This window comes from Diadema antillarum, unplaced genomic scaffold (assembly GCF_040938485.1).
Source record: "Diadema antillarum isolate AM-2024a unplaced genomic scaffold, OU_Dant_1.0 seq00001092_RagTag, whole genome shotgun sequence".
NCBI classification, from domain to species: domain Eukaryota; kingdom Metazoa; phylum Echinodermata; class Echinoidea; order Diadematoida; family Diadematidae; genus Diadema; species Diadema antillarum.
The window spans coordinates 27872-54364 of NW_027271911.1; the positions used below are offsets into that span (position 1 = coordinate 27872).

Sequence of the window (26493 nt, forward strand, 5' to 3'; positions counted from 1 at the left end):
AGCAACGCTGTATCTAAAACGCAAGAGCGTTGCAGAAAAGACTTGCGGTTTTTGTACGAAACTAAAAACTGCGTTTAAACGCATAAAAACTATAAACCGAAGCGTGTTATTGTTGAAAAGACTTGAATCATTTTTATGCCTCCGCAACGAAGTGGCCGGAGGCATTATGTTTTCGGGTCGTCCGTCCGTCCGTCCGTCCGTCTGTCCGTACGTCCGTACGTCCGTCCGTCCCGTTTTGTTTTTGTCGATATCTCAAGAACCGTGTGGTGGTTTTACATCAAACTTGGTATGAGGGTATATCCTTGGGGGATAATACTTTGTGTGGATTTTAGGGTCACAGGGTCAAAGGTCAAAGGTCACAGGTTATTTTGTGAAAAAAATTGAAATTTCATGTTTTTCTCCATATCTCGCAAATGGTTCAAGGTATCTTCATGGAACTTAGTATATATGCTTGTATCGATGGGCGGTGATTATCTAGGGAAGTTGGGGGTCATGGGTCAAAGGTCAGGGGGTCAAAGGTCAAGGTCAACTCCTCAAAATATCACTACTTTCCTTAAAATGCAATGTGCCGGAAGGTTTTTTTTTTAAAACTTGTTGTATGGCATGTATTACCCAATATATATTTTTCGGGAAGGTTCTTGCCAAAAGGTCAAAGGTCAAAAGGTAAAAGGTCAAGTGAAAGTGTTAAATTGCACTTTTTCCTCCATATCTCGAAAGTAACTCAAGGTATCATCATGAAACTTACATATTTATGCATGTTCAACCTAACAGTGATTCTCTTTGGAACTGTGAGGTCAAAGGTCAAAGGCCAGGTTTAGATAATGCTATTTTCCCATTTGATACTGAAATTATACTTTTTCTCAATACCTTGAAAATTACTCAATGCATAAACTTATAACAGGGTCAAAAGTCAAGTAAAAATCATCAGTTCCCCAAATACCTGCACTCTGACATTTTAATCATTCATCCAATTGAACCTAGTTCTAGGAAAGTGAACATTCAGCACATTTGTGTCAAACCTGTCATTTTAATATTTTGCCAATTGTGTGAAACTGTCATCACACATTGTCAAGACATTGTACTATAAACCTATCAGGAGAACCATGCATTATGGCGGAGGCATATCAGTAGCCGTAGCGATATATCTAGTTTTATTTCGTAACGGAACTTTCGCCATGATTGAACTTAGTCTGCACTAGCAGGGGAAAGACATCGCAACATTAACACGTTTCAAACTACCGAAACGCATCGTGCTTCACGAAATGTCGATGAAAAAAATAGTACAGTTGTAGCAAATTATTGATACTGTAGTTCGCTATTCCGAAGGTTTAAATCTCAGTCCAAAGTTAAATAAGTTCGACGATGGAAAGATGTTTATCTTTACGAAGGTTAGTAATCCGAAAGATGTCGTTTCCGGATTAACAATTTTTCTTGTTTTTATTTCAGACTGGCCCGCGCCGTACATCACAGAGCGGTAATGTTGCGAATCGGAGCGCGAGAACAATTCATTTTCAGAGTATGGCAATAGAAATGTAAGCAAAACAAATAAAAATATGGCGACTTAGGGAAGGAAAATCACACATCCTCTTTCAACTCAGTCGGCACTGAAAAATTATCTCGACAGAATCATACGAATTCACACGCATATCTTCACAGCAACGCACTTCAATTTAAATCGCAAATTTGCATGCACTTTGGGGAATATGCGTTTGTTTTTTTTCATATCAAATTTAAAACATACAGTGTCTAGAAACGGGTCCATGTTTCGGATCCCGCTCTTTCAAAAGCTCTCAAGATTTTTGTGTTTTGTGCATTGCCGTTACTAACTTCGCGTATATGTGCTTCTTTCGCAATAAAACTCGAATTAAGATGTACACAGCGATAGAGGCTCAGCTCAGTAGATACTTGCCTCCAGTGACAATATTCTTGTGTACAACAAAAGAGTTTGTGAGCCCATTAGCGCAATGTCTATTCATACCTATACCTGGTGCCCGATCGATACTTTCATTGTTTGATGGCACATGGTATTGTAGTTGACCATGGAAAGGGGATACTGTCATAATAGGCCTACAGCTTGACTGTTTCTGCACAGGAGGAATACCAACCTGTCCATTCTCAAGTCGACCTGCAAAGAGAATCTCGCTTTTGAGCATTTCAGGCTCTTGGAGAATTATGGGAGGAACGGGTTAAGAAAACTCATTTAAACTATGAATGTAATTATCCCTCTTCCCTGGTTATGTAATGGGCTGTTTAGAGCTCATCAGTGGAGATTGAAAGTAAGCCTACTTTTTGCAAAGCGTATTATAATGACAACTTGTGCAACAATAATTAACCTGGCTATTTGTTAACTGGCAAAATGTAATGTTTGGGCTTATTTTCTTATAGGTCAGCAAGACGATATGCGGATTCCGTAAAGTTCTGGGTAAAACCTATAATGTCCTGAGAGAAGACTTACTAATTTGCCCGCGCTTGGAACGGATAAGTCTACCGACTCTCACCAGGAAAAATTTCTTCAGTACTACATACAGTGCTAGCCGTATATAGTGTATGATAGGTTATCTTTATAACAGGCGGGAAGGACGGTGCATCTTCTACAAATGATTTGTCTCTCGTGGAAGAAAACCCGTCTCCTTGCGTGAATTTTAGCTCCTTTTTCAAGCTTGCGGGAAACGCGATGGATGGACCAAACGTAATCACAAAGCGAGGAACATCGTTGTGAACATAAAAACTGAGAAATATGCAAGAAACAGTAACGGTCATTTTCATCTCTGTCTGCAATTAATTATTCCAAAATTTCGTTAATCACATAGAATGCAATTAAGTTCGTTTTGATGAATATTCAAGAACACACACACACACAAAATAAAAAAGTTATTCCGAAAGTTCGTGAACTAGAAAACGAAATGAATGCCTTAATCTTATTATATTTTGTTAGGATATAATTATATTCCACTGCTTGAAACGCAGTGAAGGGGGGGGGGTCATAAAGCTGTTCGTAAAGATACGAACGACTTACGAGTGACTGATGATAAGTTCTTGTGCTGAATTATGGAAATTCTGATAAGTATAGCACATCAGAACTGATCACCAGTCGCTCGTAAGTTGTTCGTAACTGTACAAACAGATTTATTAAACGCCCCCCCCCCCCCCCCCCCGTAACACAATAATGTGATACTAGAAAGCTTTAATGTCATGCTGAGTTGAGTAACCAAGTCAGTGGTACTTCATATTTTATGCAGTGTTTCAAAGTGACAGATTATGAGAAAGATACATGTATGTATCAATGTTACATTCGTGTGTATACATTAATTTTGATGGTTTATAGTACTGTTGTACATGCAATTACCATGATCTCGGCAGACGACTGACCAGCACCAATTGTCTCAATTGGCTTTCCTATGCTTTTTACGTCGCCTACAGAATGGGTATCCTCTGGTCCTTTCAATTCAGGTATTCATAATTGCTTATAAAGCACCCTCTTTAGTTTTTACAATGGGAAGGGAATAGCAGCAAGAAACATCCTCGTTTAAAAGAGGCTTTTCTTAATAGCAGGTATGCCCTTTTTCTTCAGCTTCCCTTGTTTTGGGGCAGCAATAACAGCCATGGAGCTACAAGCAACAAAACTTGTAGCTCCTTGCTAAAGATGCACCCGACACACAAAAGCGCACCGACGTATTCATTTTGCGGCACGGACACAAACACACCGAAGTTCACATCAGGCTGCCGTATTGGTCGATGATAGATACCGTCTTATAATTGGATGATTTTCTTTGACTCCTCATATAGAATGCTTTCGCCTTATGAAGTGACAGAGGAGGAGCGTAAACGCCGTCGTGCGTCGCTATAAAGAACGACTGCTGTATTGTTTCGTTTAGGGAAAGAATCAGGTTGTGAGCTTGAACGGAAACAGAACCTGAATTTTAAGAGATTGTCATGGTTTTGTTTGTTTACTTGTTCGTTCGTTTGTTTGGTTGTTCGTTTGTTTTTGCTTTTTAGAAAGTGAACTACTGACAATAGCGTACAAATATTCGTATTTAAGGTTTAAAGGGATGTGGAATTGGATTATGTAAAGCTAAAAGCCGCGTTTACACATGTTCACGGCAACCACGGCAGTCACATTTCAGGCCATCACGGACAAAATGGGACGGACGTGAAACAACGCTGTGAGACGAGATAGGCAAATGTGACAGGCCGTGATTGTCGTGGATGCCGTGTCACATTCTTAAACTGTTAAAAAAAAAAATTGCCACGGCAGTCCCGGTGCTAATGAGGAATTTTGTATGCCTTGATAAAATGGGATGAATGCAATGAAACACGACGGCACGTAATAGACCCTAACAAAACTTGGAGGCGGTCCGCAGCGGGACGGAAAATATTGATAGTCTATAGCCTGATCAGACGCCGTGAGAACAGCGTGTGATAGCTATAGAAGTTCGCCGGGGCGAGGACTGGAACGATCCGAACAAGACTTAGAATGCGAAGGTGGGGGGGGGGGGGGACAGGAGAATGTCTCAACTGCATATACTAGTATACCCACAGCGCACTGCATCTCGGGCAAATACAACGTGGCCGCCGGGAACATGGTGTAAACGTAGCTTTAGAGTCTGTAGAATCCACATTTATATCTATAGGCATAACTAAAACTTGATTTCTCGTGACTCTGACACACTTTGACAGACTTTGACAGATTTCTGTGCACAACATGTACATGTAATATTCAATTCCACACACATACACACACACACAAAAGATCTTCGACCTCCTAGACCATTCTCCCGCCCATCATTCTCTCTCTGCATCTTTTTCTGTTGTTATTTTGTTCCACCTAATATGGGGATGTATTCTATGTTCGGCAATAATAGCGCGTTTCATCGTGTTTTGTTTTGTTTTGTTTTATTTCATTTTTAGATTTAGATCAGAAAAGCAATATAGACGGGAGGTAAAATTCTTGAAGCAACTATACAGTTTCAATTTTTAGTTTGACATCGTTCTTATATTTTGATGTTCGTTGCACCTGTAAGGTTCTTGTAATGCGAAAGTTAAATAAGATTCGCTATAATATTCTCGAAAATTCCCTCTGCCGTATTGATATTCGTTAATGTGAAAAATAAATACGATTCATTAATCCGAAACCGCACAAATTTTGTGATTCTAAGGGTGCATTTATCGGGATATTAAATTAATTACGTTACTCTGAAAACGAATAAAACAACTTGTTCCTTTTAATTTCTGGGATTAACAAAACATCAGAAAGCAGAGCTTATTTAATTTTCGGATTTTTAGTCTGGCATTGGGGGTTAGTAGTTCGGAAAATAAGTATGGAAAATCTTTGAGGCAAGAAAATAATTTGAATTCCTATTATGGCATCGTTATTTCCTTTGCCTTATGTTCATTATTCCGAAAGAAGAATAAGGTTCGTAAATCCGATGGTTCTTTTTGCTTAACCCGCAAAACACGCAAATTTGATATGCCTTATGTAATGTGTTAATCCAAAATTGTATTAGGGCTCGTTAATACCATTTGTGGCATTATTCCGAAGGTTCGTAAATGTGAGAATGAATTACTTGCATGGTACGAAACTTATGTCATTTTTGGCTAAAAGAAAATTAAAAACGCCGAATCTTTTCCTGTGACGGGAATATATGGGTTTATTTCTGAACGTGACATCGTTTACTTCTTTGCACGATATTCATCATTCCGGGGAAAAAAAAAAATATTCAGATGGTTCATTCATCCGAAAATGGAAAAAAAGGTGGGTCGTTTATCTGTAAAGAAATTATCATATTCGTGGTAAGAAACTTCGTTTTCGTATCAGCTATATAACGTCCGAAATTTCGAAACTTATATAAAAAAGAAAAGCGAACCATCAGCATAATAACAAACTTTAGCGAATCGTAACAGTTTTTTTTTTTTAATCAATCGAGCAGTGTGGAATAACAAATCCGACATTTGTTTTAGCATGGTATTGAGCAGAATGTTACTGCTATTCACTTCCAAAAGTAAAAGCAATTATCTGACATTTATTCTGGCATCTTCTGGAGCCGAATGTGATTGCTATTTACTTTCGAAAGTAAAGCAAATATCCGACATTTATTTAATCACCATACGGAATTGAATATTACTCTGATTCATTTCCGAACGTCAAAGGAAACATTCGACATTTATTTTAGCATCTTCCGGAGCTGAATGTTATTGCTATTTACTTTCGAACATAAAAGCAAACATCAGAAATTTATTTTATCATCATACAGAGTTGAATATCATTATTATTCATTTCTGAACGTCAAAGCAAACATTCGACAATTATTTCACCATCTTCCGGAGCCGAATGTTATCCTTATTCATTTCCGAAGACAAAATCAATTATCTGACATTAATTTAAGCACCGTACGGAGCTGACTCTTACCGTTATTAATTTCCCAAAGTATAAGCAAACATCCGACATTTATTTTAGTATCATACGGAGTCGAATATTACCGTTATTCATTTCCAAAATTAAGAGTAAACATCTGACATCTATTTTAGCATCTTACGGAGCCGATTGTTACCGCTGTTCATTTTCGAAAGTAAAGGCAAACATCCGACTTTTTTGGTGGCCCGATCGTACCAAAATCTTCATTTCTGAAATTTCGGTGGCCCGACGCGCGTTTTTGGTGGCCCCGTAAGTGTCGAGCCTTGACTAATGTCATCGAAAAGTAAACCAGAATGCAACTTCTCGCTTGTGAATTATTGCTTGTGAATAATCGCAAAACTTTGGCAAAACTTTTGGAATACCAATCCTGTTCATGACGCTTGGAAACTGCGAGTCGTGAGAATTTTGCGAACTCGTGCAATGTTACTCCGTAGCGTATGCGAGCATGTGGAGCCGCAATCGTTTAACTGTCTGAAGTGCGCGATTTCTCTCACTCGTTTTTGCCACGCGATTTATTTTAACTTGCAAGAACGATGTGGAATTCTGGCGTCCACCGTGAATTGTGCACTTGCCGGCGCAAATTGTTCTTTTCAAAGGTGAAGCCGTGCGCGGAAAGCACGTGGTTGGGATAATCCTTGCGTTCCTAAAGCGGAGAGGAACGCCATGAATGCGACTTGTGAGCAAGCCCGTTCTGTTGCGTCCAAGGAACGCCCTCATTAGGCTGATGAATAGAGGGATTAAACCCCCCATTCTGCACGCAGGAGGAATAGGGGCGTCCCCTAACAAAAGGAGGAACGCGAGCATTCCCCACGCGGCCGAACGCTCGCTATATTAAATCTGTCACGCCTAAGTTTGCGGTATAAAATCATCAAAATGTGTATCATTGGTGTACGATTTCCCGTAGCCATTGGACTGCGTGCAGCCTGAGAATACTCACGATATTAGTCTTCTATTATTGGTTATGTCTCATAGCTTATTCTAAATAAATGACAACAAAGGGCTGTCCGTCTCATACAGCATCCTCTGTAAATACCCCCCCCCCCAACAACATTCACTGTAGCACTGCGGTTGTTTTGTGTGAATTCAATGCTGCAGATGAGCCCATTGTCTAATGCTATGTCGGGAGAGCTGAATGCTTGTTTTCTTCAACTATCCGTAGAATTGGCAGAAATGAAGCATGCTTTCATACAGATTTTTCTCAAGCATGCGTAATTCATATTTGAGATGTAAGGACTCATATGAAAGAAGAAAATATGAGTATTTGGGTTAAGAACTTTGTTTTTCGAAAACGTAACATCAAAAGTCTGAAAAATTCACTTTAAGTCACCATTTGCGCGTGCAAATGAAAATTTGGTAGCACCACTTTTCATTGTTCTAACTCAGTCACGCATGAACAATGAACATTAAATTCTATATCAAATGAAAGAACAAAAGTTTATCTTTCCATTGATGTATAGCTCGTAAAGAAAATGTATGATTTCGATAGCAAAAAGTTGCATGGAAACCCGGTTTCGTTTTTTCTGGGACACGCTGTATAGCGACGCACGGCAGCGTTTACGCTCCTCATCACCTTAATAAGGCGAAAGCATTCTATGAGGTGTCAAAGAAAATCAGCCAATCATAAGACGGTATCTATCATCGATCAATACGGCAGCCTGATGTGAACTTCGGTGTGTTTGTGTCCGTGCCGCAAAATGAATGCGTCGGTGCGCTTTTGTGTGTCGGGTGCATCTTTAGCAAGGAGCTACAAGTTTTGTTGCTTGTAGCTCCATGGCTGTATAATTATTGCTGCCCCAAAACAAGGGAAGCAGAAGAAAAAGGGCATACCTGCTATTACGAAAAGCCTCTTTTAAACGAGGGTGTTTCTTGCTGCTATTCCCTTCCCATTGTAAAAACTAAAGAGGGTGCTTTATAAGCAAGTATGAATACCTTCAAAGGACCAGAGGACACCCATTCTGTAGGCGACGTAAAAAGCATAAGAAAGCCAATTGAGCCAATTGGTGCTGGTCAGTCGTCTGCCGAGATCATGGTATTTGCATGTACTATAATCCATCAAAATTAATGTATACACACGAATATAATATTGATACATATCTTTCTCATACTCTGTCACTTTGAAACACTGCATAAAATAATAAAGTACCACTGACTTGGTTGTTAACTCAGCATGACATTAAAGCTTAGTATCACATTCGTGTTACGGGGGGGGGGGGGGCATTTAATAAAGCTGTTCGTAAAGTTACAAACAACTTACGAGCGACTGGTGATCAATTCTGATGTGCTATACTTATCAGAATTTCCATAATTCAGCACAAGAACTGATAACCAGTCACTCGTAAGTCGTTCGTATCTTTATGAACAGCTTTATGACCCCCCTCCCCCTTCACTGCGTTTTGAGCAGTGGAATATAATTATATACTATCCTAACAAAATATCATGATAAGATAAACGCATTTCTTTTTCTAGTTCACAAACTTTCGGAATAACTTTTTCATTTTTTTTGTGTGTGTTCTTGAACATTCATCAAAACGAACTTAATTGCATTCTATATGATTAACAAAATTTCGGAATGATTAATTGCAGAGAGAGATGAAAATGACCGTAACTGTTTCTTGCATATTTCTCAGTATTTATGTTCACAACGATGTTCCTCGCTTTGTGATTACGTTGGGTCCATCCATCGCATTTTCCCGCAAGCTTGAAAAAGGAGCTAAAATTCACGCAAGGAGACGGGATTTCTTCCACGAGAGACAAACCACATAGAAGATGTACCGTCCTTCCCGCATGTTATAAGATAACCTATCATACACGGCTTGTGCCGAAAGGGTGGGTTGGGTGGTGGCGCGTCGCGTTAATGGGAACACCACCCTTCGTCCAAAGGCCCCCCCCCCCGGTTTTGCCGAAAGGGTGCGTTGGGAGCGTTGGATCGCGTCGCGTTGACTGGAACCCCACCCTTCGTCCAAAGCACATGGGTAGAGCAACTCATAGTCTACATGACCACATACTTGATTTTTTCCATGGTGATACATAGAGGGCGCTATTTACCAAAATATAAAGAAATACATAGGAAATATGCTAAAAACATGATTTTTCTGTATAATATCTTTATCCCCAGTATGTCTTATCATAGACCAATATTTTTCATATTTGCCACAAATGATCTGCAAGTCAAAGCTCATTATTTTTTTATGGTTGAAATTTCTCAAGGTCACTACATGGGGGCGCTATTCATAACAAAATAAAGAAATACATTATGAGACCTGTGATGTATTGTTAGGGATAGGTACATGCATAGTTATCATATTTCATATTCCAATAATATCGTAATTTTAAGTTTGCAGATTGATACTGTGATAAACAAATGATATTAGAGGTATAACTTGGGTGGAGGAATCAAAATGACACAAAATAGAATGGCAATCTTTGGAAAATACTGTTATTTTCAAGTATCTCTATTATAGCTACTGTTTTATGGCATTGTCACAGAAAAACAAAGGAAATAATAGGAAAAACATTTAAGGGCCAATTACTTCACATTTTGCTCCTTCAGCAAATTTCAGCCAAGAAACGCCCATTTCATACATTATAATATGGTTAATTGGAATTGGAACAGAAAAATATGCAAAATCTGACTGACATGGTTGTCAGTTTTATTGTTGCCATGGCAACCAGCAATATCAAATATAGCTAAATTATATATCAAAATGTTCGGAATAAGATTTTTGGAAAAGTCACCAAATTTGGTTAAAACTGGATTAAGGGCGAAGGAGTGGCGAATGAAAATCTGGTAGGGGCACAACGTGCCCCCCCCCCCTTTGGCTTTATAGGGTTAAAAGACGAGTTTTGAATTCATATTTAACCAACTGATATTAAACAACAAATAGCAATTAGACCAAACAGTAATTGGACGAAATGATGACTAGACCAACTGGTATATATTAGACCAACTGATATTAAACAGTCTATTAGACCAACTGGCTGTAGACCAAGTTGTAATAGAGTGTAAACCGATCCGGACGATAGCCTCTTTGAAATGGTTGTTTGAAGGTTAAATATAAATTAAAAACTCGTCTTTTAATATTACATGAGAAAAAGTACCAACGCCCCCTTTTGGCAAAACGGGGGGGGGGGGGGGGTTTTGGACGAAGGGTGGGGTTCCAGTCAACGCGACGCGACCCAACGCTCCCAACGCACCTTTTCGGCAAAACCGGGGGGGGGGGGGGGGGGGGCTTTGGACGAAGGGTGGTGTTCCCATTAACGCGACGCGCCACCACCCAACCCACCCTTTCGGCACAAGCCATCATACACTATATACGGCTAAAGAATATTGTGTCCATTACATGTAGCAGGCACTGTATGTAGTACTGAAGAAATTTTTCCTGGTGAGAGTCGGTAGACTTATCTGTTCCAAGTGTGGGTAAATTAGTTAGTCTTCTCTCAGGAGACATTAGGTTTTACCCAAAAATTTACCGAATCTGCATTACCGTCGTCGCCAAAGAATGTTCATGGTCAAATCAGATTATGCACAGATCATATTTTAGATAAAGACACAAAACAACGAACGCACACCTTACGTACAAACATACAAAATTAATGAGAGGAAGAAATTAACCAGAAGCAGTGCTTATGTCACTTGTAATTTCTTGAGGTATTTATAGTCTGGGTGCCAAAGCCACTTTTTGGGCCTAACCTTGTTTTACCGTCCACCCAATGTTTTTTGATGGTTTTGCCCTATTTCGAGGGTGCTGAATCCGAATCTGCATGATGCAACTCTTGCATCCTTGAGGGTTTTAAGATATTCACGATGGCCGCCAAAATGGCCGCCCAACCGGAAATTCCCATGTATTTCCTTCTAAATGGTGAGAAATTGAGAACAATTTATGGTTTTGCCCTATTTCGAGGGTGCTGAATCCTAATCTGGATAATGCAAGTCTTGCATCCTTGAGGATTTTGAGATATTCAAGATGGCCGCAAAAATGGCCGCCCAAACCGGAAATTCCTATATATTCCCTTTTAAATGGTGAGAAATTGAAAACAATTGATGGTTTTACCCTATTTCGATGGTGTTGAATCCTAATCTGGATGATGCAACTCTTGCATCGTTGAAGGTTTTGAGATATTCAAGATGGCCGCCAAAGTGGCCGCCGAAATGACCGCCGATTAAAACCAGAAATTCCGATGTATTTCCTTTTAAATGGTAAGAAATTGAAAACAATTGATGGTTTTACCCTGTTTGGAGGGTGCTGAATCCGAATCTTGATGATGCATCTCCTGCATCCTTGAGGATTTGGAGATATTTAAGATGGCCGCCAAAATGGCCGCCAAAACCGGAAATTCTCACGTATTTCATTCTCAATGGTTTAAAATTGAGAACAATTGATGATTCTATCCTATTCCGATTTCAAAATGGCCGCCAAAACCGGAAATTTCCAATTTTAATGTTTCGCAATTGAGAACAATTTTATTGATGATTCTACCCTATTTCGATCACTGTGCTGAATGCGAATCTGGACGATACCACCCTTGCATCATTGAAAGTTTGGAGATATTCAAGATAGCCGCCAAAATGCTCGCCAGAATGGTGAGAAATTGATAACAATTGATGGTTTTACCCTATTTCAGGTTTTCGTCAATGGCAAAATCTAAACCCAACCATACTCTGCTGATAAACGAACGCATATTGTACATCCCAGTTTGAACTTGCCGTACTGTGAAATCAGCTTTACCGGATATCTTGGAGTTTGTAAGATACAGCTGTGCCAGGAATGAATCCTGCAAGACTATGCGGTTGAATGTTTGAAAGATTACACTGTTTCATCTACATATCATGGATACGTTTTGAACACTAACAATCAGTGGACAAGACATACCCATCTCGATCAAATAGTGATAGTGTTGTAGAGAAGTTTTACTGAGATTCCCAACATTACCTGTTTTAATCCATGAACAGTTTTAATCGTTTCATCCATGAACACTCACATTGGTTGATTGGTTTATATTGGTGGTCTTGATGACATTGTTGAAGACAAGAGTTGGACATTTTTATAGTTCTGCTTCAAATTTTTCTTCAATATGATGTAATATCATATATAATAGATGGGGCGACAAACCTCGTATCTACAAAATGTCACATGTTCAGGAGAGAAAAACAAAAACAAAAACAAAAAGCAAACAAACATGGCAGCCAAAGCACTATAACAAATGAGAGAACTTTTCCTTTGACATGCCATGGTAGCTTCATTTTTGGGGTAAGACAGCTAAGGTTTGGACAGGACATCATTAACTGATTATCTGACTCTTTATTCAAAAAAATCATTTTCACTAAAATTTCAGATGCAGGGTCTTGTCGCCCAAGCGACGATATCATATATACACACGAGGCAAGTAAAAAGAAACGACAACATGTAAGGTAATAGTTGATCGTCCAGTACTTACGAATATCATAATCACGCAGAGTGCTTTTGAAATTACCCTTATATTGATATCTACTATAGTGGTCATGGATGCAACCATTTCTAGTGACGTAATCAGAATATGCCACAAGTTTCATAAGAGTACGCGGCGAGACTCATAAGAATACAAGAAAAATTTCAACACCAAATACCAGCAGGCCATAATTTGATATTACTCTTATAGCCAAAAAGGATTAACGTCACATCAGTCTGCAGAGCTCTTATTGGCTACCACAGGCATTACTTTATAACAATTGTGCATAAAAAAATTCAGTCTTATCTTTGTGTTTGTACGTTTCAGTATGATGTCAATATCATTTTTCTTTCCATTACGTGTTAAAGTTCCGTTTGAGACATATCGGAATGTCTCAGTATATTACAATACCATTGTGACAGTCATTTTGAGTGCCATTAATTGTTGGCTGATTTGACAAATTTGCTCAACCGAGTTGAATTCAAGAATACGGATTATTGCTTTTAATCCCTCGTTTCACGATTTAGCACAATATTTCACAATTTATAAGAAAATATTAAGGAATTTTCGTTTATACAGGACATTTGTAAATATCTCAAAACCTTCAGCATCCTCGAAATGGGGTGAGACCATCAATTTATCTTCAAATTTTCACCATTTAGAAAAAAAAATATTAACATTGGAATTTCAATTTCTGCCAATTATTTTGGCGGTCATCTTGGACATCTGATAACCCTAAGGAATGCAAAAATGGCAACAACAAAATGTTGAGGGTGCTGAATAGGGTCTCAAAATTTTTAATATTGACAGTTATTTTGGCAGTCATCTTGGAATTCTCAAAACCCCCAAAACACAAGAGTTGCATCAACCAGGTTCGGATTCAGCACCCTCAAAATAGGGTAAAACCACCAATTGTTTTCAATTTTACACCATTTAGAACAAATTAGGGGGCCTACATGGGAATTTCCGTTTTTGATGGCCATTTGGGGCCGTTTTGGCAGCCATCTTTATCATCTCAAAACCATCAAGGATGCAAGAGCTGTATCCTGCTGCTTCAAATTCAGCAAACTCAAAATAGGGTAAACCATCAATTTGTTTTCAATTTTACACCATGTAGAAGGAAAAAGAGGATCTACATGTGAGTTTCCATTTTGGGCGGTCATTTTGGTTTCCATCTTTATTATCTCAAAACCCTTAAGGATATAAGAGTTTTATCAAGATTCTGATCCAGCACCCTCGAACTAGGGTAGAACCATCAACAGTTTTTCAATTTCTCACCATTTAGAAGGAAATACAGGGGAATTTTCGGTTTTGGCGGCCATTTTGGTGGCCATCTTGAATATCTCAGAACCCTTAACGATGCAAGAGTTGCATCATCCTGACTCGGATTCACCACTGTCGAAACAGCTTCGAACTATCAACTGTTTTCACTTACTCACCATTAAGAAGGAAATACATAGGAATTTCCGGTTTGGGCGGCCATTTTGGCGGCCATCTTGAATATCTCAATATCCTCAAGGATGCAAGAGTCGCATCAGCCAGATTCGGATTCAGCACCCTCGATATAGGGTAAAACCATCAATTGTTTTCAATTTCTCACCATTTAGAAGAAAATACATGGGAATTTCCAGTTTGGGCGGCCATTTTGGTGGCCATCTTGAATATCTCAAAACCCTCAAGGATGCAAAAGTTGCATCATGCAGATTCGGATTCAGCACCCCCGAAATAGGGTAAAACCATCAAAAAACATTGGGTGGACAGTAAAACAAGGTTCAGCCTTTGGCACCCAGACTATTACTACTCTCGCTAGATTGATTTGTTTACTACAGAGAGAAACAGAACCACGGTCGAACATATACTTTTCAACAAAATACAAAGTAATTGATATGCAGAGATACGCGATAGACACAACATATGTATCATCTATATTATTATTAGAAGTACATTTTCACTCATTTCTACGTCAGTCTGGATGCAAGCAATGGTCAAACTGCATGTGATTTTCGCACCAACATTAATTCGGTATGCCCTTTAGGTATTCATTAAGCCACATGCTACTCGTTCATTAATTGAGTTATGAAGGATAGATGTTTAGAATGTCACTCGGTACGAGTTCAAACGCAGTTGAAGTTATCGGAATCACATCATGATGCAGGATAACTGATAGCTCTTGAAAAATTATTTTCAATAAGTAGAGTGTGATAGGCATAGCAGATTTTTATTTAGAAAAAAAATCGACACATGCCATGCATCTTAGTCATGTTATAAAAAGGGGTATGAAGTATGTTTGTTTTGATACTGGAAAACAGTATACTTGATTACTGATGATGGGGCCTCCCTGTATAAATAAAATGAAATAATAATGATAATTATGATAATAATAATAATAATAATTCTGTTCTACGAATTACTTTGAATTATAAAAGTCAAAAATAGTGGTTGGCTCAGCAATGTTGCAGTTCTATTAGCCATGATGTGTCAAGTGAGTTCATGAATTCAGTATAATCTGTACTGAATTACTGGCCTTAAGTCTCGTAGGTAGATAACTCTTACGCTCAACATGTTCTTGAGTGATAAAAGCGTCAACAGCAAGAAAGAAAATGTCATTATCGTGCAAGTGTCAAACACTTTGCGTTACCCGTCGGATTTTCATGTGACGATTAACACTAAAGAAATATTGTACGATTGCAGATGCTTAAAAGATTGCGAGAAACTAAAAAAGAAAGTAAAGAAGTTTAGTGTTGAAGAAATAAATGAAATAAGTCTAACAATAGATGTTCACGTTATCCCAAATTAAAGATTAAAATTGATTACGCAGTTTTATGTGATTGTTTAATTTACATGTTATATCTATAAACTATTCGATATTTACGTTTAAATCCCCCCCTTGAACGTTTTGTCGAGTTTTCCGTGAAAATCCTCATTACGAAACGCCATTGAAAGATAAAAATGACAACAAACACGTACATCGACAGATCACAAATAATGTACGAGAAACACGCTTATTCTGTATATACATTGTGGTATAATTGTTCTTTGTAGATGACCTTTATTTGGTCGACCGGAAGATGATATAGCAATTAGTATAGGTCCTACACTGTATGCAGTGTCACTCTGTCAGAAAATCCAACTGATTGTGATATCTAAGTTCTCGTCTTTCCTATCCAGGTTAACTTATAAAGAAAACTACCAATATAAAAACCCTTTAGCCAGAACTATGATTCACCATCACCTTTACACTCTCATAAAGTTAACATTATCAGTATAGGAAAGCGTGAAAGAGCTCTGACTTCGCGTTTTTAGACTGTGGTTTCCTAGCCATAAACAGTAATCTTTTACAAACTTTAGATATGCGCCGCTATTTCGCAAAGCTGCTGAGGCAGTTTAGACTTATTGATCTCTCGACCGTCAGGTACACACAACAAACAACAGCTGTCCTTCCAACATTCCTATGACTAAAGTGAAGATGCATCCCTTAAGAAGTGACACAGCTTTCTATCACTTTCTGAAATAATTATACATATAGACTCTGCTGATAAGGGTTAAATGTCATATGTTTTAAGTATCACGAGCTGAAGATGGGACTTTGATTATAGTTTGTCTTCCGATTTCTCCCTTTAATCCCTGCCAAACCCATCCAATCCTCCCCCACCCCCATACGAAAGAAAGACATCACACGGAGTCTTGCTGACCTATAAGAAAATAAGCCCAAACATTACATTTTGCCAGTTAACAAATAGCCAGGTTAATTATTGTTGCACAAGTTGTCATAATATATACGCTTTGCAAAAAGTAGGCTTACTTTCAATCTTCACTGATGAGCTCTAAACAGCCCATTACATAACCAGGGAAGAAGGATAATTACATTCATAGTTTAAATGATTTTTCTTAACCCGTTCCTCCCACAATTCTCCAAGAGCCTGAAATGCTCAAAAGCGAGATTCTCTTTGCAGGTCGACTTGAGAATGGACAGGTTGGTATTCCTCCTGTGCGGAAGCAGTCAAGCTGTAGGCCTATTATGTATCCATAATCCATGGTCAACTATTATGACTGTGCCATCAAACAATGGAAGTATCGATTGGGCACCAGGTACACATAGGTATGAATAGACATTGCGCTAATGGGCTCACAAACTCTTTTGTTGTACACATGAATATTGTCACTGGAGGCAAGTATCTACTGAGCTGAGCCTCTATTGCTGTGTACATCTTCATTCGAGTTTTATTGCGAAACAAGCACATACGCGAATTAGTAACGGCAATGCACAAAACACAAATCTCTTGAGAGCTTTTGAAAGAGCGGGATCCGAAACATGGACCCGTTTCTAGACACTACGTTTTAAATTTGATATGAAAAAACAAACGCATATTCCCCAAAGTGCATGCAACTTTGCGATTTAAATTCAAGTGCGTTGCTGTGAAGATATGCGTTTGAATTCGTATGATTCTGTCGAGATAATTTTTCAGTGCCGACTGAGTTGAAATAGGATGTGTGATTTTCCTTCCCTAAGTCGCCATATTTTTATTTATTTAGCTTAAATTTCTATTGCCATACTCTGAAAATGAATTGTTCTCGCGCTCCGATTCACAACATTACCGCTCTGTGATGTACGGCGCGGCCAGTCTGAAATAAAAAGAAGAAAAATTTGTTAATCCGGAAACGACATCTTTCAGATTACTAACCTTCGTAAAGATAAATATCTTTCCTTCGTTGGACTTAATTAACTTTGGACTGAGGTTTAAACCTTCGGAATAGCGAACTGCAGTAACAATAATTTGCTACTATTTTTTCATTGACATTTCGTGAAGCACAATGCGTTTCGGTAGTTTGAAACGTGTAAATGTTGCGATGTCTTTCCCCTGCTAGTGCAGACTAAGTTCGGTCACGGCGAAAGTTCCGTTACGAAATAAAAAATGATTCAAGTCTTTTCAACAATAACACGCTTCGGTATATAGATTTTTATGCGTTTAAACGCAGTTATTAGTTTCGTACAAAAACGGCAAGTCTTTTCTGCAACGCTCTTGCATTTTGAATACAGCGTTGCTTGTGATTTGATGGACTTGCATTTGACTATTAGAATTGCGTTTAAACGCAATTGAGTTTAAGTTTCTTACAATTTTCTAGTGTTGGATGATTATCAAATGTAAGTCTTTTCAGCGTTCCGTGTTTGATGGACTTGCATTTGATTTGGGGGGGGGGGTTGCGTTTAATTTTTAATTTTGCGAAAGAAGTATAAAAAATAATGCAGGTCTTTTCAACAATAACTCACTTCCGTAGATGTTTAGAGATGCGTTTAAACGCAGTTTCTTATAATCTCGTACAAAAAGTGCATGTCTTCTCTGCAATGCTCTTGCGTTTGAATACAGGGTCGCATGTGATTTTATGGACTTGCATTTGATTTTTAGAATCACGTTGAAACTGGCAACTGAGTTTTAAAGAAGTTCCCTACAGTTTTCAAGTTTCGTATGATTATCAAATGCAAGTCAATTCAGCATTCCGCGTGATGACATGGACTTGCAATTGCATTTGATTTTCAGAGCTGCGTTTAATTTTTGATTTTGCGTACGAAAAAACAAACAAAAATGATGCAAGACTTTTCAACAATAACGCACCTCCGTAGATGATAAGAGATGCTTTTAAACGCAGTTTCTAGTTTCTTACGAAAACCACAAGTCTTCCCTGCAACGGCGTTGCGCGTGATATTTGATTTTTTAGAGTTGCGTTTCAACGCATGCAGTTGAGTTTCAGGTTCGTACAACTATTTTCTAGTTTCATATGATTATCAAACGCAAGCCTTTTGGCAGCAACGCACTTGCGTTTATGTGCGAAGTTGCTCGTGATTTGATACACCTGCATTTAATTTTCAGTTGCATTTGATTAATTTTCGAAAAACGGACCCGCAGTTTCTATTAACGCTTCGGAATAATTAATGTTAGAATATTCGGATAAACAGAAACACCTACACATGTATTTCATGTTCTGATAATGATTTTCTACTAGGACCTTTATATGTACAAAGTTTTTGCGTTTTGAGAATAACGAGCAGGAGAAAAGGGGGAAAGTGAACTGCTTTGGGTATGCAACTACATGTACTTCTCCAATGTAAATGAATGTATGCCCTTTCATTTCTGGCGTACAAGACAATGGACGCATGGCGCGAACGCTACCACGCCGTACACTAGCGGATTACCGATTAGAAATGCAGCGAATCAGAGCGGGAAAACAATTCTTTTTTTTTTTTTTTAGAGAGAGAATGGTGATAAGATTTTGAGCGAAAATTATGTCGACTTAGACGAGGAAATAAACACGTATTTCAGCTCAGTTGGCACTAGAAAATCAGGTCGACTTATGCAAGTTGTCGACTTATGCGAGTTGTCGACTTATAAATGTCGACTAAGACGAAGAAATTTTCAAGGAATAACAAAGGCAAAAATCGGGACTTTTTTATCGTGTCGACTTAAGCGATGTCGACTTAAGCGAGGTTGTAGCTCCATAGTTTCAGCAGAGCCAGATGTGTATGTACCTCCCTGGTTTCAGGAAGGAGGTACCGTGTACTACTAGGCGAGCTCGCCTAGTTCCTCCTTGGTTTCAGGCAGGGAGCTCTCATCAGCTAGCTCTCGCCAACTACAGCACGTGTCTCCAACAGCATGCACGTATCAGTACAGCACAGGGTTACTAATACATGTACTATACATAGCCCCTGTTCCCTCCCAGGCCCCTTGCAATTGACACGATGTTTACAACCCATTCAGCGCGTACGCAAATTCCTTTACCCTGCGGTTTTGCCTGGCGGCAAACGTTAAACCTGCTTTGAAGTTCCTGTAAATTTCCACCAGCTTGTTGCCTGGCTGGCACGGCCATGCCATGGGTGTCAAGTTTCCGTCAATCTACCTAGCTATTGTTAATGTTTTTCGTATACACTTGCCACTTCATTACACACATTTTGCTTCACCTGAGAAGCTGCTTACAAGAGTGGTCTCACGCTCATGTAAGGGGAATAAATACTATTTCGGATACTATTTCAGATACTTCTTGATTACGCCTCTCATTGACGCAAATTAAGGTAATCACAGCGTTACTAACGCGTAATAGTGCAATGCCTTTGGTGGTTTCATTTGTTTGCTAGTTTGTCCGTTTTTTAAGCTTCCATGAAATCAACTGTGTAAGTGTTAAGCACAAGACAAAGGGAAGACTTAATCCGGGCGTTCCGGAACGCTGGCTACATGGAGCGATGGCTTCGTGGTCGTTTGGATGCAGTGAAGTTGAAGCTATTGTGTTCGAAACAAAGGCACTAAACAAAAGACTTATAAGCTGGCGTTCCCGAACGCGGACGGCATGGGCGCATGCCAAGCTCGAGCCAAGCTGGCTACTTAACAGATAAGAAGGCATGCCGGACGCGGGCAAACGCTCGCGATAGTAAATCTGTCACGCCTAATCTTCTTATCAATGCTAACGGTGATCGGTAGTATCATCAAGAGCACCCTCTACACTACCAGGACTATGCGCCTTTCACCCATCCCCGCCTAACCCCACGAATTTCGTGGGGTGCTTTATTTACGAACAAAAGAGGCGATTGTTAATGGCCCGTTAACGATCGCCCTGTCACTGTACAGGCACGCTAACCTGGAAACATTGAACTGCACATTACTTGAATATGAGACCATTCTGAAGCAAATAATTTTCACACAACAATAGATATATAATGTACTCTTTAATGAATCCCACAAGGATTGGAACAATCATCCCCCAGCATTCCCACTGATTCCCCCTGATCAGTTTAATACTAGCCATCCCCTTTAACTTCTTATTTTCTTTTTAATACCATGGTCAGTTATTCAGGTTTACTACCAAAATTCATTTGACAAAAAGCTTGACAATAAATTTGTATTAGGTCCAGTGTGAAATGTTTACTTGTTTATTGCATTCACTATTGTACATGTATGGTTATGTTGTATGCAATAAAGAGAGCCTGCTGAGCAGGTGTTTCACATTCTGTCCCTTACATTTCCTTCTCTCTTTTTTCTTTGCCCCTGGATGAAAAAAAAAATCCCACTTTGCCATGTAAAGACAGAACACACACCAACATCAAATATCATGACATTTGTAAATATTAGAAGAACCTGATAAGCAAATGATAATACTGATAATGATAATAATAATACTGATAATGGTAATGGCAAATAAATTAAAATGAAAAAAAAAGCCAACCCCTATTAAAATTCATGTTTGGAATATAAATAATTTCTTATAAAGAAGCTCATTCAAATGTACGACATAGTTTGATAATGAAGCAAGTGAAACCTGAAAACTATCGTGGCAAAGAGTGATATAGGTAATTCTGACAAAAACTGCTTCATTTCAGAATGCCTGAATTTCTGTTTAAAAAAAAGAAAAGAAGAGAAGGTAAGATCATAAAATCATTAATGCCACCGATATAATCACATTGCCAAACATTTCCAATCTCACAGGAACTGCAGTAGTGGTACGACTCCAGAACAGCTGATTACTAATGCATCATTTCCATGTCGTAACTGCAAGAAGGAACATGGAATTTAGACTCGAATCAAGAACTCTACATATTATTATTACATTTGTCATTCGAAATGAGAAGAATTTTTTGAATGAAAATCCCCCAAAATATTTGTATTATGCTTCAAAAGTGTACAGTAAATATATAAAGTATTCATATTTGCCATTCTATGAAGAATTAGAATTACTATCCAAATATGAAATAAAGGGAGGGCTTCTATCAAGGCAAATTTCGCCCCCAGAATCTGCAGCACACCGTATCTGGTGCATTCCTCGCGTTCTTGCCACACGACACACATAGCACATTCACTTCATGCGGTACGTGTTCTACAGTACACACACTGTTGTATTATAGCTGTATGGAGTTCACTGATCTCATTCTTGATCTCGTCGTGTGAGGAAAACTCAGCATTACTATTCTCAAACTCAGCCAAGCGTGAACTTGGAATCTACATTACAGTGTCAAGATTGTTTGCCGATCGTTTTAGTGGATTTTGATTTCTTTATTCATTTTAGCTCTCGAAAGTATGGCTGTTTATACATCGGATTCCTCTGTTCCATGCCACGTTTTCGCCTTTCCAAATCAGCATAATGCACGTGTTTACTGTGTCACACGTAAGGTCTTTGTTTTTCCTGCGCTGTCGCGATTGAACATTGAGCAAGAGCGATAACTTGTGTGGGGGCAGACATGCGGATTTCAGCACAGGGTAAATGAGTAGCCAAACGTATCACGATTGTATAAAAAATCTTTTTCTGTGTCTTTAAAAGTTTGAAATATGTTATCTAAGCATAAAGACATTGTGATACATTCATAGAATAGATTAGCAATCGCAAGAACTCTCTTATATGAGAGATACTTCACCCCGTCATTGAATGGAATGTCCCAGAGCTGTCTCGAGGGGCTCGAGGACGTTGTGGACGCTTCGATTTGCGTGTGGGTAAGGTGTGATAACAAGTGGGTTGAAATGAAGAGGAAATGCGAATAAAGTACACGCAAACATAATATTTCTTTCAGAATTCATACATTTTATTATTTTCTTTCATGTAATTTACATAAACTAGTGCTGTATTGAGTCAACTAAATGCACATTCACTCGGGTGTACAAGCATCAACCCTCCTGCCTAGTGGGAATGACACAGACAGTTTTTCGAAGGGCATAATTGATCTGCATGACAGAAATCACATACAAGTACTAGTATCCGTACAGTGTCCAAAGTAAACCGTCTCTCTCATATGACGTCACACTGAACATGGCGTCGCGCGTACCACGCTCACATGCGCCCTGGCCCCTACATACATGTACGTGTGTTTGCATTCATAAACAGGTCCTTGCCAAACAAGGTTGGCCTGTTTCTATTGGCCAAGTTCCTTAGTTACCAATGGCTTTATATAATACGTCGGTGATTCTAGAATGTTATTTTGGCCTACTACCGAAGTAGATTCAAGATGGACGCAGGACTTCAAGGCTTGTCACTATGCCAACGGCTGAAATTTGTACACGACATGCACAATTTACGTGGCAGATATCACTGCGTCCTCAATTGAAAGCTCCCTATTCACAGTAAGAGTGCAAGCAGAAAACTGTTCGATCTTAGTCAAAACGCCTGCTAAAGCAAGCAAGGTAGACCATGTGTGCTATTAAAGAAAATAGCACGACTACAACTATTTGATGATTGGTACTATGGAGAGCTATCATATAGAAAAAGTGACGGTGATCAAATCAAAAGTACATTGTAGCCATGATCAAGTGCAAGACACTTTTTCGTGAGTACTAAGAAATCTGTTGCCATGGCAACAGCAGTTTTTATACAAATCCTACAAAAATACATGGATTGACAGGGTTCGAAATTGGCGATGGTCCGCTGGCCATTGGCCACCCAAAATCATGTCGGACTAGCTAAAAATCATCAAATTCGGAAGTTACTGTAAAGTTAAATCTAAATGTTCATTACCAGCAAAGGGGAAAAACATGACAGGAAATAGAAGCGAAGAGATTGTGTATGCAGTCTCTGGTCTTACGAGAAACTTGACACCCCACCCCCTCTCCCCTTGTGGAAATTTCCACAAAACCTGGTGCCAGACGAAAGAATGCACGCACTGGAATAAACAGCGTGTAAATATAGCCTGGAAATATCGATCGAAGAACTAGCTCGTGAGTTGAGTTAAAGGAATCATCGCAAAGATCATGATTCTATAAGCAACACATCATGCTTCAATAGCCTTTCTTTTGACCCATAGTAGAAATATCGAACAGTCGATTACACTATAATAGTGTGCTTGATCGAATATTTTAAATGTTTACTGAACTGTAGAAAGGGATTGATTAATCACTCGATTAAAAACTAAATCACAGAAATATATGAAAGGTCTCGTATGCCGAGACAAATTCACTACAAGTATGTGATGCAGCCACTACCCGGTTAGACAGCAAAATCCTGACAATTTCACGCTCATGAAAACTGGGTATTACTTTTTAAAAGTTTGAAGGAACTTCAGTCTACAAGTATGAACTATGACGTTATTTGGCTATCAACATTCGTTTGTTTTTGTTTTTGCTTTGTTTTGTTTGTTTGTTCGTTTGTTTTTCTCGTAAAAGACATGATTTCTTCGTATTAAACGTAAACTGTTTACCGTAACCAAGCCATTAAGCACAGCTACGGCGCATTCGTTCTTGATCGAACTCACAGTAACCTCACACAAGCCAAAAGCACATGGCGATTCCATTGAACTTGAAAGTGAAACCACGTGCAGTTCGCACATTGGCACATCCACACACAACGTGGCATTTAGCGATCATCATTACAGCAGACTTTCTGATTTCAGTCAGGGGAAAAGAAACTGGAATAGTTAGGAAAATGATGTTAAAAATCCAATAAATAAAATGAAAAAGCCTGAAAACGCATGACTATGTTTTATACTAGGTGTTTCAAAAAACATTTCCCACTTTTGATCACAAATATTTCAAATACTGTTCATTCGATAAAACTGTCATTGATATGAGTAATAGCTGGATAGTTTACAATTTGGTTGGAGGCGATTTGCACGTGAAAGCATAAATCAGTTTCATTAAATCTAAGATTGATTTTGAAGTAAGGTTTCAGATTTTGGTCAAATTTTAACCCTCTGTACAAAAATTGAACTTGGCACAGGAACCAATGATGTGTATGTGAGTGTGTGCTGACAATGGCCCTGAACAATGGACATGCCTGAACCACCTGTGGCAGTCTGGCGCTCCCTGGCACATGAATGCTTAATCAATAATCCATGTGGATTGCCCTGGGCACTGCTAGTCTGAATTCATGCACGGTAAAGTGCTTGCAAACACCACATTTCATTCCAGCTGGCAATCATTTTCAAATTTTGCTTCACATATCACTAAATTTGGGATATAAATAAGCATAAATAATCTAAAGTTCCTCATTTTAATACAACTGTCTACTAATCAAATACTGTAAAACATGATATATTCGCGGCATGAAATTTTCGCGAATTGGAGCCGACAGCCTTTTTCATGGCATGAAATTTTCGCGAATTGCTACTGGCATTCAATGCATTTAGTGTAGACAAAAGCTTTCGCGTGCATTTTAATTTTGCGAATTTTGGCGCTCGCGAAATTCGTGAAATTAAAATGCACGCGAAAATTTCTCGTTTTACAGTAGTCTTTTTCGAGAAAAAGAGATCATTTTTGGTAAAGAGTTCAGCAGCATTTATCATTGGGGCAATTTGTTTCAGAGTAGATTATTTAAGGCTCCATATACACAAGTGTATTTATACTCTAATTGATTTTCTTTACTTCCTGTCGCCACGTTTACGATAGAACAGAAGGTATTCATTGAAATTTTGTTTTTCAGAAGTAGGGAGAGCACTGACGCGACTCAACGACAGTATCGACAGGCGTGTGACTTTACACAGATACTGCCAGAGGCTGAATAAAAACTAGCTGTGATAGTGGAATTTCTCATGAATGAATAATGAAGCATTCAAACCCTGGCCATTGTTCAGGACCATTGTCAGGGTGTTAACCACACACTCCCATACACACCCATTGCCCCCTGTGCAAAGTGAAATTTTGTACAGAGGGTTGAAAATAGAACAAAGTCTGGAACCTAACTGTGAAATTAATCATGGATTTCATGAAACTTATTTATGCTTTCATATTTAAACCACCTTCAACCAAATTGTACACTATTCAGCTATCACTCATATCAATGACAGTGTTATCTGATATATAGTTTTTGAATTATTAAGAATCAAAAGTGGGAAATGTTTTTTGAAACACCTAGTAGTAAACATTAATTAAGAACACCCATTGAAGTTTTGCATTCGCTCACACAAAAGCTCTCTTGAGAAGATGAAATCATCCCCCCTCCCCTTGGAGGCAGTGGAAGTTTCCATAACCACCCCTGCAAGCTTTTGGAGGTACAATTGTACATGCACTATTAAATACAAGTGTCAGCAATCAATCAACGCTGAACATCACATAATTTGGAATAATCGTGCTGCTGGTGACCAGCTCAACGATACTATGGCATGTGTCGTAATGTGTGTCTGGTGTCCCTTGGCCTTATACGTCGGTGAGTTTATTTTAGGTTTTAAAATAGCAAAATGAAGGAGATTGAAAAAATACAAATTTTGGAACTGCTGAGTACTGTAAACGTCAATATTTTCGCGCGATTAATTTTTCGCGCTGAGCGGCTCGAAAACATATTCGTGGGTTCTTAAATTCGCGCTCGGCAGCGGGTTAATACACAGTCGCTGTTTTCATCCAGCGATGCCAGCGTACGATAAGCGACGTAGCGAGCGACGCGAGTGCGAGTACAAGGGCTCAACTACGTAGTACATGTATTTTACTCGATACATGTTCTGTAGGACTAGTACTGTAGTCGCGGGGATGTAGCACACCAATCGGCCGTGGGCTCGGTGCATGCGGTGCGTGCGATGATACTGCTATATGGGTAAACATGTCTGTACTACGTAGCACTATCATCGACGAAGCGCACCAGGCCGTTCAAAATGTGCATAGAAAATTGCGAAGATATGTTCGCGCGTTTTTGAATTCGCGCTAGCCGAACGTAGCGCGAAATCCGCGAAAATTAATGTACCGCGAAAATTTCCCCGTTTACAG

General features: G+C 38.9%; 1 protein-coding gene across 1 annotated transcript in view; it reads left to right on the plus strand.

The window, feature by feature from the left end:
• Positions 1-26493, plus strand: part of LOC139743526 (wee1-like protein kinase) — a gene marked incomplete at its 5' end in the record, with an annotated part of 179456 nt that overhangs the window by 19932 nt on the left and 133031 nt on the right. The window lies entirely within an intron of this gene.